The sequence below is a fragment of the Platalea leucorodia genome, assembly GCF_965183815.1.
Source record: "Platalea leucorodia genome assembly, chromosome: 9".
NCBI classification, from domain to species: domain Eukaryota; kingdom Metazoa; phylum Chordata; class Aves; order Pelecaniformes; family Threskiornithidae; genus Platalea; species Platalea leucorodia.
Window position 1 is genome coordinate 5,869,840 of NC_138831.1, and position 17,391 is coordinate 5,887,230.

The window sequence follows — 17,391 nt, forward strand, 5'->3', positions numbered from 1 at the left end:
TGTGGCTGTGCCACTCCGGGTCTGATTGTTTGTGCTACAGCTTTTCCAGATCCAGCCCTGGTGAGGTTGCCACTGAGGAGCTAATAGGGCCTGCAGGACAAGACACGTTCTCCTTTGGGCTTGCTCCCGAAGCCCAGCTCCACTTCTACTTCCAGCTTCCCAGCTCCTAGAGTTGTGGATGCCGATCATTCACAGTCTCATTGTCAGAGTGAAGCACTTGCCATGAATAACAAGATCTTGAGGAGACCTTAACAGTACTCTGAGGATTAGGAGAGTTATAAAAATCTAAATAATTCATTAGAGGGGATGGGGGCAAATGACTTAAATATATGAGAGTTGAATATTCTACCAGAAGAAATATTTGAATATCTGAGATAAAGTTCTGTAAAACCTGAGAAGGAAAGGTTGTAATACTGAATAATCTTAACCAACAAGTGGAATTCAGCAAGGATCTTATTTTTTTGACACTTTGTCTAGAACAGTAGCATTCCTTAGCATCAGCAGCCCCTAGGATATATAATCAAGGTTCTTTTCTCTTTAAAATTTCTTTTTTTAACTTATAATTCTTCACGATGCATAATTAAGTATTCCTGGTACAAAACAATAATGAAAATAATGGATAATTGGATGAGAATTCTTACAATGATGTATCGTAAATGCATGGGGCTGATTCAAATAAATAGGTTTGGCGTGTGGTAGCAACGTTACTCAAATTTCTATCTAGCAGGTGCCCACAACACAGTAATCCTCATCCTATGTGACACTAAAGAAAGCATACTTCAGCAGTTTTAGAGAAGAAGCTAAGGATCTAAGCTGGCAGCAAACGTGAAGTGCTCCCCCCAGTCTACCCTTGAAATTGTCAATGTAGGTGAAGTCTGAAAAACTTGGGAAGAAAAGAGTGTAATGCTGATATGGCTGCTCCTGCTGCTTTGTATCTGTGCACCAGATCACCCTTGTTCCACCTCTGCCATCTGCCCTTGGTGACCCTGTCTATGATCCATCACCTTCCTCACGTGCAGGGGGGGGATCCTTCGCCCTCTGCGCTCTGGTCCACGACAAAGAAGGACTCAAAGTAAATGTGAATTTGTGAGGGTCTGCCTATATTGTGTGTCACTAGCTCCTGATTTGCTCACTGTAGATTTCCCAAATTCTGCTCTCAGCAACACTTGTAAGATAGATCATTGTTTCAATATACGCCCCTACTATTCTCCAAGATATGGTGCCGTAATTATATTCACAGGATATAGATGTTTGTTTACTAGAGTCTGTAATAACTCATTTGCCTCCTGTTTATACATGATCATGATTTTGTTGGCTGTTCTCAAAAAAATTTTATAGCTTATTTTCTAAGTATTGTCTCAATTTTTAAATCTTAGATTGCAAAGGTAACAGGTAGATGCAGTGAAAAATTTTTATGTTTTAAAAAAACCATATTCCACTTTTATGGGTTTGTTGACATCACTTGTTTTCCAGATGTATGCTGATGATTTGCAGATGCCTCAGTTTTCATGGCTGCTACATCTGACTGGGTATCAGTTCATGAATTATACATTTTATGTAGCAGTGATGTATTAATTTCACACTACAATCTGTAAAGATATTATATTTACAGATAAAGCATAATTTCTCACACTTCCAGAAATGAACATTAATTCTTTTCACCTCAGAAGGAATCTGAAAGGACTTGTTGCATTTCATAAGAAGAAATATAAATCTGGCACCTATTTGGAAGATGAAGTTCATTAACATACCAGTAAAGTTTTACAATTTTTTTTCATGATTTTATATCAATATAGAACTCTGAAATGTGAGGAAGTTCTCTACAGAAATACGGGATGTATTTACTTAAAAAAACCCCATCCCAGAGCCCTCCACCACTTCATACCATCCCTTTGGATTGGGTTCTTCCAGGTGAAAGTAATTGCATAACTGTAAAATATTCTGGTATTTTATCATTTGCCTCAGGTTCAGAATGAACTGTAATTCATCTTGTTTGGTGCGAAGTTTGATGAGAAGGATGCATTTGCATAAATATACCGTTACCATTTTACTACACCACACTGGTTTTTTTTCCTTTTCGTAAACAATGAGCTCTGAGGTAACAAAAGTGATACGTATGTTAAGTAGCATTCCATGATAACACATGACACATTTCTGACACTTGAATCATTCCTTATAAGCCCCTAGTCATATAATCTGAGTGTATAAATGAGTGCTGGTCAAATGGCTTCCCCAATGTTCTGCACCTTTAAATCCAAGAGATTGCGATTTCCGCTTTAGGCAGCTCTGCTCTCCAGTGTAATAAGTAGCACTGAGTTGCAACTGTTTAGCTGGTATGGCTAATCAACCATTAACTAGATTGATTTGAAGTTATTTTGGTAAGTAGAAGCTTTGAGTTTGATTTATATTAATTTTGGGGACATAAAATTCCCAATGTGTGCACTCCGAACAGCTCCCAGAAGTCTGTGAATCCTCACTTTAATTGCAAATCTTATAATATAATTAATTTCAGTATAAACTGGAAGCATCCAAATGTTCAGAATGGACATGGTTGCTATTTATCACTTTCTAGTTTCATAATCCAGTTAGGGATCAGAATAGTAGCAATACCTTGTGATTTAAGTGATCAGTGACCCTCTGTGAATATCCAGTACAGAATTCCTGAAGTGGACAAGTTGCAACGATCCAGACAAAAGACTGATTTTTTTTTTTTTTTTTTTTACAACTGGTGAATATGGTAATTGGGATTGGTTTGTCAAAGAGAAGAGTTCATGCTCGTGACCCAAATAGTTTGTAAAAATATCTATCATCTCACTTGCAAACAGGTAAATTCATCTCTGTCCTTGCTAGTTGTGATACTCCATTGTAGAAAACATCCGTCATATCTTTGCTACAACTGGAAATGTGTGCTTTTTTGAATGGTAGACTAAGCCCATTAGACCTTTGTACTTTTTCTTTGGCTAATTTAAGCAGCAAATTTCATTATCAAATATACATTGCAGTAATACCTCTTAGAAACCCTTACCTCCCCGTCTCTTGTTAACACATTTATAAGTACGTAAAGACCTTTCAGTAAGTCTGAATCTTTTCAGGGAAATGGAATTTACTTAATGTGACCGCTACAGAAGCATAGAGATAGAGAGCTCTATGTATTAATCAGTTCGTTGCTGCTGTTGCTTCAAAAACAATTAATCTGTTAGATGACTGTTTTCTACTGATGTAATCAAATGCTACCTTTTTTTTCTGAGAGGTATCTGTCCCTAATAAAAACTCAGCTATTATTTTGTGCAGTACTTGACAAGGAAGCCCTCTTTCATATCATGTGCTCGTGGTATATCACTTATTAGATATTTGCACTTGCCTTTTGGTTTAAAGAAACCATACATTTAATCTTCCTTTCCCTCAGCAAAAGCTTTAAGATGAAGGGCTGTTCGAGCTCCGCCTCTTACAAAGATGCTGCGGTTTAGGCAGAAAGCTATTTCAAGTTACGTAACCATTGTCTTGGCCCTGTTAATTTTGGTGTAACAGTATGTGTTTTTCCACACCGGTAAATCTGTCCATAGAGATTTCCGGAAGCACTGGTGGTGATTTTATAGTTAGGGTCTGCACTTGAGTTTAAATGAAGAATTCAGCCTTTACCTTATCCAGAAAATGCAGTAAATCTTCGAGTGTGATAATTTATCTGAAAACCCATTAAAATAAATCCATTATTATGTTAGGAATTATCATGAAATGAAAATGGATTTTGAATAAAATTTAGTGCCCAGATTTAGACTTTTTGCCAGGCAGAAGGGAATAACACTCTGAACTTCTCAAGCTGCATAAACTTAGTGAATTCTTACTTCTTGGATCCATTTGAGTTTTTATTTAGGATAAAGGATCATTTTCCACATTGTTCCTTGTGCTTGCTGAAGTTGAAAGTGGCTGAGGATATTATTCTGTGCTGTAAAGAAGCTTCGTCTTTCCTCATGGCTACTGACTGTTATTGATCTTGCTGGCATTGAAGTAGGAGGTGGCCCTCAGCTGGTCTTTTGGAGAAGGAAGGGTCTACATGATGAGTGGTAATTGGAAGGACAGGTGGTGAAGGCATGGTTAGCCCTTAAAAATGAGAAAAAAAATCCAGATAAAAATTGTCTTTTGTAGACGTGTGATATGGAGGCACTGGCAAAGTGGCATACAGCTTCTCCAGGCAAGATGGGTACAGCTGGAAAAGAACTCAACAGTCTGTGAATTGAGTAGGCATTAAATACTGGACAGAACAGCTACTTCTCACACCTTGATGCTTCTAATGACACAGAGATATAGTGATCTGCTGGAGGTTTCTGTCACAATAGTAAAAATGTACACTAGTCTCCATCAGAAAAGGTAGTGGCTGAGTGGAGACATGCAGGTATATAGGTAGGTTAAGGAAATGAAACTTATGTCTGTTATTAAGCATTTTCATTTTCACTTGGGGGGATTTAACAATGTGATATTTTATAAACGGTTCTCTACATATGTATTTAAGAATATGGAAATAAAAAATTACTTATGTAAAATGAGACAAAAAAAGTAATTCTTTTTACATCAACAAATTCTCTCTGGTCATATACTTTTAAAACAACTATGACCTACATCTGATTTAATATTCAAAGATATTTTGTACAGTTCTAATGCTCACTGGCTTTAATTATTCTATCACTATTCCGTGTAAAATAAATGGTAGGGTTCTCATTTAATTTATATTAATAATACTAGCATAAATGTATATATTAAAATGATCCATGAGTCCACGTTGGGATGAGTAGGTTTTTGTTGCATTAAGTTAAAAAGGGCTATAGAATTAATTTCATTGGAGTCAGGTCATGGCACCAGTCATCATAAAGAAAACTAATTCCTGGGTGATGTATAGGTGAAGTACTGAACAGTTTTGAGGGAAATAGTGTCCTGGAAATCTCACTGAAGGTCCAAGATATTTACAGAAGATGAGCCCTGTGAAAGTACATTGCTTCTGATGGAGAGCAAAGCATTGCTCACAGTTTAGATTAACGAATCACATGTGCATGAATCCCGTTCCCCGAGCTCAGAAATACTATTAGACACACTGCACATGCAGTTGTCTGTAGACCTTTCATTCTTCAGTGCTTGAAACACTATCCCTTTGGGTGGTTCTTGCCTCAATCCATCTTGACTTTGATGCATGACAGCTGTTTTATGTGGTTAAAAATCTGGTTCGAGACATCTTCTGTTCAAGTGGCTTGGCTTACCAGCCTATTTTCCCTTCCTGAGTACGAGTAATCCCTTCATGTGCAGCTACTAAGTTCAGTGAAGGCTCTCTGGCAAAATGGAATCACATTCTGCAGCATTGAGTCCTATCTTAGACATCAGCAATTCCAGGATGTTTTACTGTCTTGAATTGTCCTCTCAGCAAGGCGTGTTCACCCTTCTCACTCTTTCTTGCTGTCACCAAAGCATGCGCATCTATGGTCCCGTATTTGAGAATAGTAGTTGACATAAAATGTATAAAGGATTGTTTCTATCAGTCAATATTTTTGCAGATTTGGTTGTCTGCAATGGTTTGCAAAAGAATTTCATGATTTGTCTCCTAAAATTCTGCTCTTTGAGCAATCCAACATAGAATCTCCTTTTTTCTTAGCTATGCGATGACTCGTAGATTGCTTTATGAGCCATCTTCCTGGCTGCTCCATTGCCTCCCAGCTGATCCTCAAGCTGTTCCAAACCTTTCTTCCTGAAAGACGGAAAGCTGAACCGAGTACAAGAAGGTCTAGCAGGAAGCCGTATCACATCATGCCAGGAGCAGGGCACGTCTCACAGCAAAAATCTGGTATTTTGCATGTTGGATAATTGACACATGGTACAGCTACAGAGTGGTAGGGTCTACCTGGCTGCCATGGAGAAGAAGAGTAGAGCAGCTGACACCTCTAGAGCTTTATTCAAACTGTCCACATACGCTGACAGGTAACTGTGACATATGCTTTGTGGCTGTCTAAATTCAAGCTTAGCTCTACAATCATAATGCTAAAAAAATATGTATTTTACATTCAGATTCTGGATGCCAATTCTGTGAGCCAGTGTGGGGAATGTGAGGTGAAAATCAATAGGAGTTTGACTTTTGTTTACTATTGCTTTTACCGGGGAAAATGATTTATTTAGATGTCATAAGCTCAAATTCTACATCCACAGATAATTTACCCATGTCTTTAGAGATGAAAAATGGAACCAAACTACATGTCCTCTTTGCTCTACTAGAAATTGATGAAATAAAATTACAAAATAGCCCTCATCACCCACAGAGAAATTATTAATAACTGGTTAGGCCGAGAGCAGACTTGTGATTGGATGGCAAAGAATTCAAATTTTGTTCTCAGGCTCCAGGGTTAATATTAATTCATTAGGGTTGCATATTTTTACTGAAATTTGGGAGTTCTGACACTGCTGAAGGTTTAAATAGTTTTTTACTCATTACTGCTGTAATTTTAATATTCTTTTATTAATTGAATTGCTAAATGCAATGGTCTTAATTCCTCATGACACCTGTTCTGCAGAAACTGAAATTAAAGTTAACATCAGAAAAATGTTAGTAGGTTTAATTCTTATTAAAGTGCCAGCCATAGAAATAGAGATGGACGAGGGTGTAATAAGAGGGTATGGAACTGAAACTAAAGGACGGTAACACAAGATGACATTCTTAGTCGCTGTAGGAAGCAGACGGTTCTGGCTGAAGGCTTGCAAAAGAGCATAAAGTTATTCCTTGCACAGCCCAAACCAGCGCGCAGGGAGCCCGCCTGCCACCCGGAGACCTCAGGGCTGTTCCAACACCCAGCTGCTAGCACTCCCAAGCAGCTAAGAAAACCCTACTGCACAGACACTTTTCCAATTTTCCTCTAGTCACATGTTTAGTGGTTACAATGCAGAGACAAAAATCTTTCTACATTTTCTTTAATTTAGTAACTGGGGTAGCCTTCTAGGGAACTTCCCATGCCTTTTGGTAGCTATAATCAGGAGATGTTGCAGCAGGATAGGCTGCACCCAATTCACAGTTCTAGTACCGCTGCTTTTCATAACAATAATTTTTGTGGTTATTAATGACAATGAATTTATAGTAATGTAACTGCTTGTTAATATTGCAGTACTTAGCACCTGGTATCCCTTGAACTGAAAGTGCTTTGCAAAAGAGACTGAACATTTTCTTTCACAGTTTACAAGTGGGCCAAGTGGGGCAAAGGAAGGTTAAAAACATGTATTGTAAGGCTACGTTTTGTTTATAAAATATTTTCAAGCCAGTTCGCCCTGCTTGGTTATAAGCCTTTAGGACAATTTGATATCACCCGTGAGTATGAGGTCTTAAAAACCAAGTGCATACTTAAGTCAGCAGCCCTCGCCTGCCACGGTGGTGCATTTGCAAATCCTGCTTGACTCACTGAGAGCTGCACCTGCATACAGCAACAGAAGAAGGGTTTATCTAGTTGCAATAAAAGTAACAGCTTGTTTCATAGCATAAATAAGGATTGTACGGTTTCATTACCTGCACATCATGGTTCAGAGCTTGTAATGTCATGCATATGGGCATTTGTTTAGTTATAAATTATAATCATGGCCTTCAGCTATGTTAGCAGAGGGAACATCCTGTATATCTTTGTTTAGAAGGCGCTGCTTCGATTGCATTTAATTGCTTTCCCCTGCAGCTTTGCTTAAAGGTGTGTGTGATAAAGGAGCAAATATTGTACTAAACAAGAGCAGCTAATGAATGAAGGCAAAGTCTATTATAAACTGTGCAGTAAGTAGGCAGCTGCTAAATTGAGATGGCTACTAATCAAGGCTATTTCTGTGCATAGCATTGTAGTCTGTAAATCAGATATGCTTACCCCAAATCTGCCTGTGCCACTTTATTTATGAGTCAGTTCTAATTTCAAGTGGTCATGGATTGTAATAAATACTTCAGCAACATGGCCCTGTTTCTTTACGCCAGCGCAAGAATGAAGTCAGAAAGGAAATCAAGTGCGGAAAGGGAGAGGTGGCTCTAGGCCATATTTGGACTGTTTTTTATTGAGAAAGCTCGATACTTACGAGACTTGCAATGAGTCAGAGAGATTTCAAGACTGCTCTGGCTTGCATTCAGGATTCCTGTAACTTCCACGAGATTTTCCAGTGGTAAAAAGCACAGTAAGCAAGCGGTGCACCTCAGTCTTTTCCTTCTTGTCTCTAGCAAGCCCTTAGCCATCATCCAGTGCTAGAACCTGAAAGGGAGCTAGGAAAGGGACAGGCAATAGAGCTGTTATTTCCTTTGCTAGCCAAAAGAAGTTTCTTGCAATGAAAACATGTCTCAGAGGCCTGTGAGTCACCACAACAGTGTAAAAGATGCAGGCTACCTTCCAGAGCCTAAAGATGTATAACTGTTAGCACAGAGCTATATCTAAACTAATTGGACTGAGAATGTGCTGTAAAGTTGCTATGGGATAAGGATGGTGGGGCAAAGTAGTCTGGGAATGGCAATGACAAGCCAGTCCCAAAGAAGTTAGTCCTAGGATCCACATTTCCAGTATCTTCAAGTACTCAGTTTGCCCACAGCAGAGTACTTTGTGATCTATTTGACACAAATCTACAAAATTCAAGCGTACTTACTTCTGCGTCTCATAGATGAACTTGTTCATGTTCTCTCCTCCCCCTACTGTAAACCTGTTCAAACCTTCACAGCTCATAAGAGTAAGTGCTCTCTCATTGCAGCAGAAAAAGCTTGCACTCCATTTATATCAATGTGTAGTTGGGACTAGTGAATATTGATTGGTGGGCCAAAGGTTTTGTGAACACAAACTTGCCCTCTTAATAGGCACCTATTAATACAGTTTAGTTCCCCAGTTCTTACAAAAGCAAAATGCGTACAAAGCATATACAAGTTAACTAAACAGGAGTTAACGTTTCTCTTTCCCAACTAATGCACCATTAATAAATCTCTCATTTTTCTGACAGAGCTACACAAACCTTGACTGTTTTCATTATTAACTTAATTGCTTTTCACTTACAGGTACACAGCCTTTTCCTGTTGAAGGCTAATGCACATTTTCTTGACAGGTAGAATAACCAGAAAGATTTGAAAAATGATGGAATAGCCAATGCAAAGTGAAATGTGAAACCAAGGTAATACAGGAGAAGGACAAACCTTGAAAGATCCAGAATTCTTGTTCAATGTCCTTTGGGCCGGGGTGAGCTGCTTACAAATGTGGATAGAGGCTAGCACAGCACAGCTCTGTTTGAGCGTAGCCTGTAAATATTATCAGGGCATCAGAATTTAGTAGTGATAGGCAATATCAACAACAATAATTACAACACAAACAGCAGCAGTAATATTAATAATAATAATGATAATAATAATAATAATACACACACGAGGAAACTTAACTAAAAATTTAGTAGGCTACATAACTTGCCAAGCTTGACTGTCTGTTGCCTTGTACCTTTTGAATTCATTTATGAAGCATGCTAGTGTCTGTGGGTATGCATGGATGTGACTGCACAGAATCAATCTGAGAGTCACCTGGAGCCCGTGAGCTTGAAATTGTTTTGTAGGAATGCTATAAAATTAAGATTTGCCATAGGACTTCCTTCTTTGACTCCTCTTGAATATACCATGGCAATGGCTCTATGGTGACATTATAGGCACAGTGAGAACAATTAAGGAACTGGCAAGCAATGTTAAAAATTAAAACCTACATTTGAAGAAGGGTGCCAAATTCAAAACTGGCCAGTAAGAGGTACAGTTTGAATTTTGGCTTGGTCCTTATCTTAAGGGCTGATTTCGATTATTTGTTGTTGAATCTCTCTTCTGCTACCTGTTTTTCATCTAGAATTGCTGCCTTAGTTTTCTAGAATTTCAGCATCATCGAATACCCTTTCTCACATTGCTGGTGGATACAGTCAGATTAGATTAATGACCCTGATTAGGGCAGGTGATATCTAAATTAACAGATAATATCCTGTTTGACTCAGTAACCTGATATGTGCAATCCATGTTGCTGGAGTGCTAGATATAAATGTCAGAATCCCTGTTTCTCCCATTGGTGAGTGCAGTTGTAGGGCAGATGACCAGGTCGGCAAGAGGGGCCCTGGCAAAGTCATCACCATTGCTATGAAAAGCATCAATGGAAATAGGACAATTGCCAGTTGGTTTTAGTAATGAAGTTCCTACTCCCACAGAACTCAAAAGGATTTGAGAGGATTCCCATTCCAGACCTGCTGTAGGTGCAATGTTTAGAGTTGATAACATCATTATATGTGATTACTTTGTCCCAGCTGTGCTTCTTAATTTAGATTGTAAAATGCTATCATCTAAAATTTGAATGTAAAAAGACTCACACAAGGACCAGATTCTAAGAGACATAATGCTACTTACTAAGTAGTTTTTGATTTATGTTTTCTAAATTTTGGAAGAACATAACTGACTCTGCAGCCCAATGTGACAGTTGTGGAAAGGAAGAAGTGTGTTCATAGCTTCTGTTGGTTAACAGAACTGACAGCTGAGACAAAGCGATAGATTCCTAAACTGAGAATGCATCCCTTCATTAACTCCTGTATCTTGGTTTTGGTGTGTGATAGCTAAATTACAGGTTTCACAAATCAGCTGTTTTTCTTCTCTAAATCAAGTTTACAATTTGTTAAAAAATATGTAGGTACACGGCAGTACATAATGTATCTGAGAATTTTCTTCTGTGGTCTGGGATGCCAGGTGAGTGTGTGTCTGGGAAAAATAAAAGCTTCCTGATGAGGATGCACTTCAGAATTGGTGTGGGAGCTTATCAACTACAGACAGACTGAGTGGGGAGAGAACATCTGGGTTTTTTAAATCAGTTTCTTGCACTGTATCCATACATAATACAATACTCTCAAAGTTCTAATCTAAAGGGTATCTTTAACACCACAGGGCTATTTGTAAGCTTTTTCAAAGCATTTCTTTGGTTAGCAAGGCTCATTATTTGAGCCATTCTGGTTTTGATGCTGTGTGTCTTTTATTTTACACCTTTTTTCTGTCCAAGGACATGTCGTTTCTGTTCAGACATCCTATGCCTTTCCTCATATTGCCACTCCATTGCTACCTACTTGCAGTGAAGTTCTTGAGGGGGTTAGCCAGTAAGTGGCACTTGCACAAGCATTCCTTTTGTATGTATTTGCTGCACTTTCTTAGGCAAACATGCTTCCTCTTTCCATGCTAAATACAATCTATAAAAGAGGTAGTAAGGCACTCGCATCTGGAGAGTGTGCCTGACCCATCAGTTATATCTTCATTATTCGTGCTTTTGTGAGCATAGAATTGACATGTTGCAAGAAATCATCACTTAGTCTTACCACTGTATTCAGAAAAGTATCTGAATATTCCTTTAGATGGAGTAGAATTTCTCCAGCTGATAAATTTGGCTCTAAAACAACGTCATGACTTACAAAGTGGTAGGCAAAACAGTTTTGTACACCTTCAGTCTAGTGGAAAACTTGATCTGGGTGCAACAGACTTTCAGAATTGGCACAGTTGTTCAAAACTCTCACAAGAAAAGTGAACAGTTAAGCAGGCAGATGTTTAGATCTGCATATGGGAATGGCAGAAGAGAGGATTGCTATGTGGCAAGTACTGAGCATCCGTTCTCCATCAGTCGAGCATTGTGTTAACCCGATAGGCTAAGCAAACTTACGGCAGCTCAAAAGCAAAGCCTGATATTCATGGTAAGATTTAGGTCACTTTGATCCAGCTCTGCCATATGAAATAATACAAATAGGATAGGGCCTAAATGCTACATCCTTGTTTAACCTTGCTTGTCAGAGGGAGAAGGTGAGACATGGTTTCTGCTGTGCAGTACATTTGATTGCTAGAGTTATCTTAAAGCTGATTGATTGAAACTTTCTTGCAGAGTCATAGAAGTGCAGCTGAGCCCCCCATTTTAAATTAAAACTTGAACACTTCTCCTTCATTTGCTCAGCTGCAAAATACGTGTAAAATGTTTTGTGGTTTCCTTAGAGCTACCGTTCAGTCCAGAACTTTCCTCTTTGTCAGATGGAAGGACAGATGATTGGGGAGAATCTGAGAAAGATACTGGCTAGTGAAGGCCAGTGGTGAGATTGCTCTCTGTAGTTACAGTGAGGTTTCTCTTCTTCCATCTCTAGATGATGTATTTACCTTTGAAATATTGTGGAGTGATACCTGCATCCCAAATCTGACAAAAAAACCCCACAATCATTTAGGCAGAGCCTAGCAGCTCACACTCTGTTTCAAGAAATGATGTCATCTACCATCTTGCATTGATGCTATTGTATTGCTAATCTGGCTATAACTGGCAGCTCAACCAAGCCTCCTCAAAAGTGAGTCCAACACATTTCTGCTGGTGATTGTGCTTTTGCTAAACAAATACTGAAAGCGTTGGGCCCTCATGCCTTGGCAATCTGTGATCAGCACATTTTTTTCCCTGGTTATGATCAGCATTGTCATGTTCTTTCTTGGTCCGTAAACCCCCTTGAACCCATCATAAAACAAGCACATATGGTGCTTGTTAGCATTTGCCTGCCATTCATCAGCCTTGGCGTTCCATCACTGACCCTTCATCTGACATAACTGGACTTCATGGTGAATCTTCCTGGAAGCCAGCTTGTCTGTAATTGAATGTGGGCGAGCCAGCACAATCTGACAAGTGCTCTGAGCAGAAGCTGAATTGCAGTATGATAGCCATTCATCCTGTTTTGGTGTTCCCCACATTGAAAGTCGACAGTTTGCTTGCAATTGAACACATGTCCTGTATGGTCTACCATACCTTCTGGAGAGGGTTTCTGCAGGAGAGAGAGCAGTAATCGGCTCACACACAGCTTTTCACATTTGGCCTTTCCATTTTGTTTTTCCACATTAACCTGAATAGCTGCTTAGCTGCTATGGTGCAACATCTAGGAGGCTCTTTGTGGAGTAGTTTTGTACTATGTGGTTGACCATCTGTCAGTCAGAAGCATATATTGATTCAAGCCTTTCCAGTGCTCAGTGATGTACCTGCCAGTCTCTCGTAGACAAAATGGTAGATGCATGCAAGAGAACTTGAACTTAGTTCTTGAGACATGGCTCTGGTGATTTTTAATTTCATGCCTGATACACAGAGTAAAGAGCAAACTGTTTTGGCTGAAAATCACTTCTTCTATGTCTGCTCTCCACGCGAGGTCAAAAAGTGTTGTTCCATCTCAGATGTGCATTTACACCTCTCAGACTAGGAATGTCAGAATTGAGGAATATATAGGGAGTGTTTGTTGACATTGGGTCAGTTTGCTATACTGTTCTAGCAACGGACTAGTCCTTCTGTTTGCTTCAGACGTTTCCATCCATGCAATATAAACCAATGGTAACTAGAAATGGAGGTGGACTTGAAATAAAACTCAAACGGAGAGCAGATGAAGGAGTGTTTGTAAGATAGAGAATGCAAGCAATTATCTTTTGTGATGAAAAGTAAGCGCTGCGTTGACTACAATTAAACTAGTACATACATCCATGCATACTATATATATGCATGCATGTACATGTGTGTATGTACATATAGTGACAGAAGGAGAAAGATACTATGGAGCGTGCAAGTGAGTAAGTAGATGGACACATGGATTTCAGGTTGGGTTTTAGGAAAGCACGTAGCATGCATGTTAATAGAGAACTGGGAGAATCAAGATGGTGAGATCCTACAGGGTATAGGCAAGATTCTGCTGTCCTGATACAAGTTTCCTTCTAGACAGTATTACTGTTCCCCTGGATACTTAGTATTACTTATAAAATTTGTGATTTTTTTTTTTCCTAGGTAGTTCTGTATTCTCTTCCCGCTTTGGCATTTGGCAGAATTGGTGCACTAATATTTCCCATAGTTGCATTGTGTCCTCATGGATTCAGAAGGTGCATATGCATTAAAGTAACCCGTGTTCCTGAAGGCTGTCCATTGCGGTCAAAACCCCTTGTTCTGCAAAGCCAGCTTTAGCAAGACGGTGTTCCTCAGCCATGCCCTTTTGCCATTAGTGGCTTAACCCTACAAAAAGATCACACAATTAGTTTCCTCAGCCAGCTGAGTGTCACTCATTGGTGGTACGCTGAGTCCACAGGTAGTCACTCTTTGTTCTGGGCAGCTGGCGTTGGTGATATAGTGGTGTTTTGATATTTGCAAGTAGCAGCAAACATTGGATAGGAGTTAAAAGCAGCAACAGTGATCAACTCTAAAATGTGCTTTTGCTGTCATTAAGGAGTAACTATGGTAACTTTTTGCTGCGGTGACTTTGCCTGGGTGATAGACAATTTTTGGGCACCTCATCCCTTCCATTTTAGAGATGATTTGCAGAGTCCAACACAGGACCACTGAGTCATTAAAAAATCACTGAGAGGGTGTTCTAGTTTTGCATCAGCAGCTGCCTTTCAGGCTGCACACATTCAAGCTTGTCACTCTAGCTTCTAGTGCTTTTACGGATTGCTCCCTGTATTGTTTCTCCCTGTAGTTTGTGATTCACTCTTTAGTTACAGAGGAGATTTTATTAAAGGCTGTTTTTCTTGCTGAGGAGTTTTTATTAAAGGTTGTTTTTCTTGCCCCCTCTAAAGGAAGGTCTTTCCAAAGACAGAATTGTCCCCTTCCCAATAACTGTGTTGGCACATATGAATTGTCTAATGCTGAACTGATAGATGAGCTGTCATCAGGGTACAAACCTGTGACTGTTAGAACAAAGGTTGGCAAATTCAAATGGGAAATAAAGTGCAAATTTTTTAACAGCAAGGGAAATTAATAATTGAAACAACTCACCTATGGATCCAGTCAGGAACAGATGTCTTCCTGAAAGACATGCCCCAGTTCAACAAGAAGTTATTGAGCTCCATGCAGGAATCAACTGGTGAAATTCTCTGGGCTACATTTGGCAGAAGTCCAGAGCAGAGGATCCAATGGTATCTGCTGAATCACTAAAGCAAAACCAAACTGCCTTGGAAGGAACAGCAAACAGCTTTCCTCTGTAGATTAGACATCAAAGCAGGGGAATGTAGCATTTGACAAGTGTGCTGTATATGGTAATTAAATTGCTTCTATGCTCATTTACAACTTTCTCTTTCCTTCTCTCAACTGCATTTTTCATCCTCTGTTTTCCCACTTCTTTATCTCTTCTCTTTTATCACTTTCTACTCCAAAGCATTCAAATTGTAGCTGAACTTTTGAACCACACATGGAGTTTGTTTATATTTAATCACCAACATACACTGTAGTATTCCACCACGTGACAATTGTAGAGTAGGCACCCCAAAATTGCAATATCAGGAGGGAGTGGACAAGTTTTAGGATTAAAACTGTTTAAAAATGTCTCAGAAAATGAAATCATGGCAACAAAGCAGAATGACCTAACTCACTGGTGGTAGCCAAGGGCACGTGCTAGCAATTGCAGCATGGCTATCAGAGGAAGGGGGCTGATTTTGCACTGCTGGCAGCAGTCCGGCTGAGTTTCAACTTATAAGTGGGGTCCTCTCCTTCCGCAGGGAACAGGAACTGTTGGCTTCTGCTGGAGCCTTGGCTTCTACTGACCAAAACGCAGCCGTTCAGCCCGCACGAGTGCGGACTCATACAGGTTCTCAGGCAGACTGACCTCATTTACATTTTGCTACCTTTGTGCTAATATGCCCGAGCATTAGGGCTTATTTACTAGAGGTCATTGGTATGTGAACAGAACTGTATTGCTTGCTCTTGGATGTGTCATCTTTTGCTGCCAAAATCTTGGATGAACTTTTGGGAAGTGTAATGTTTATCGGACATTTTTGGGCATATGGAAGCGCTGTCCCAGTGAGAGCGTGGGGTATACTGTGCATGCACACTTTGAAAGTGTAAAGAATGTGCAGTGAATCAATGTGAGTAAGTTGCTGCCTTCCCATATGTGCGATACCAGGACACATGTACTGCGGACATATGTGGGAACACCCAGCTGGAAGGATCATAGCCCTTCTCTTAGACCAGGAGATGGGGTCATTTTCTTGTGTGAACTTACCAACAAACTTGGGGATCTCTGCAGAGCATTCTGCTATAAGGTTTACACATCTTCAGTCTGTGTTTTTTTCTTTTGTATCCTTTCTTCTGTTGCCTCATGTAACAAACTAGGCTGTAAGCTTTTCACAGTGGGTACTGTCTTTCTGTTCTGTCTTTCTAGTGTCTAATATCAAGGACTTGTAATGCCTGACTGTGACTCCTAAGTGTTATGATGATAATTTTAATAACATTTCAGTTACTTTGACAGTGATTAACTGTGCCAGGTTATTGGTGGTTGATACCAAGTTGACCGTATTTGCATCCCGAATCTTTCAAACAGCAAGCTGAAGCATAATGACTTGAAATTTCCTCATCTGAAAACTGTTTCTCAGCATTTAATGTATTGTTTAATTAAATGTGAGCAGCAAACTTCTTGTTTTGATTGTTAAACCAGTGGCAAATCTGGCTGATTGTCTTTGTCATTGGAGTCTTTATGATATGGGGGCAACACAGGAGGTTTCTCTTCAGCTGTTACATGACAGCCGTGAAGAGTTTCAGAGAAATTATTTCTAAATCTTATTTTTGATTATATATTGTATATTCCGGAGGAGAACTTCATACCCTATGAACTTTCAAGGTATATAAGGGGTGCATGGTTACCAAATCTCCATACAAGGTGAAGTTTCCTCTACACCGTACTTTCAGCAAACATTGTCAACTACTTAATGGCCTCAGGAGACACTTGAATAAAGCATCCAACACAGTGGTAATGCATAGCATGTTTCTTTTTTGTCTGTAGACAATTTTTCACTTAAATTATACATTAACCTGTAGTGAAAGCTCAACAGAATTTATTGGTTTTGTTTTTCCAGGCATAGCAAGAGGCTCATATGATGGTCACTCTATTTAGAGGAACGACAGGAAGAGGATTTTTTTGTCACTCATGTGGCTGCAGACTCAGGTAATATAATGAAGTGTTGAATTCCTACCATCAGCTGTGGTAATGTTGCACACAAGTTTACATCACAGAATTGGACTTTTAGCACAAGTAAATGATAAACAGTTGAGGAAAGATGTGAAATTCTAATGAATCCTCAGCATCTCTGCACACATACAGAGAACAGGCATGGCTTTGGGCCCTAACCACGACTTAGGAACAATGTTGGTAGGATTTTTGGGAAGAAGGAGTATTCAAAGGAAATTTGGCTATTCTGGCTTAACTGTGAACAAATGACAGACTGTAATAATGCTGATACGCTACTTACTTAGGAAAAAGATGGCCAGGCTTGCCTGTCCTGATTAGGAATTCCTCTTGGTCCCTATGATGTAGTCAAATTAGGTAGGTTTTCATATTACTGCAGGTGTCCTTCATTTCTTTCAGTCACTCGAGAGACTTCAGGTTGCCCAGTTA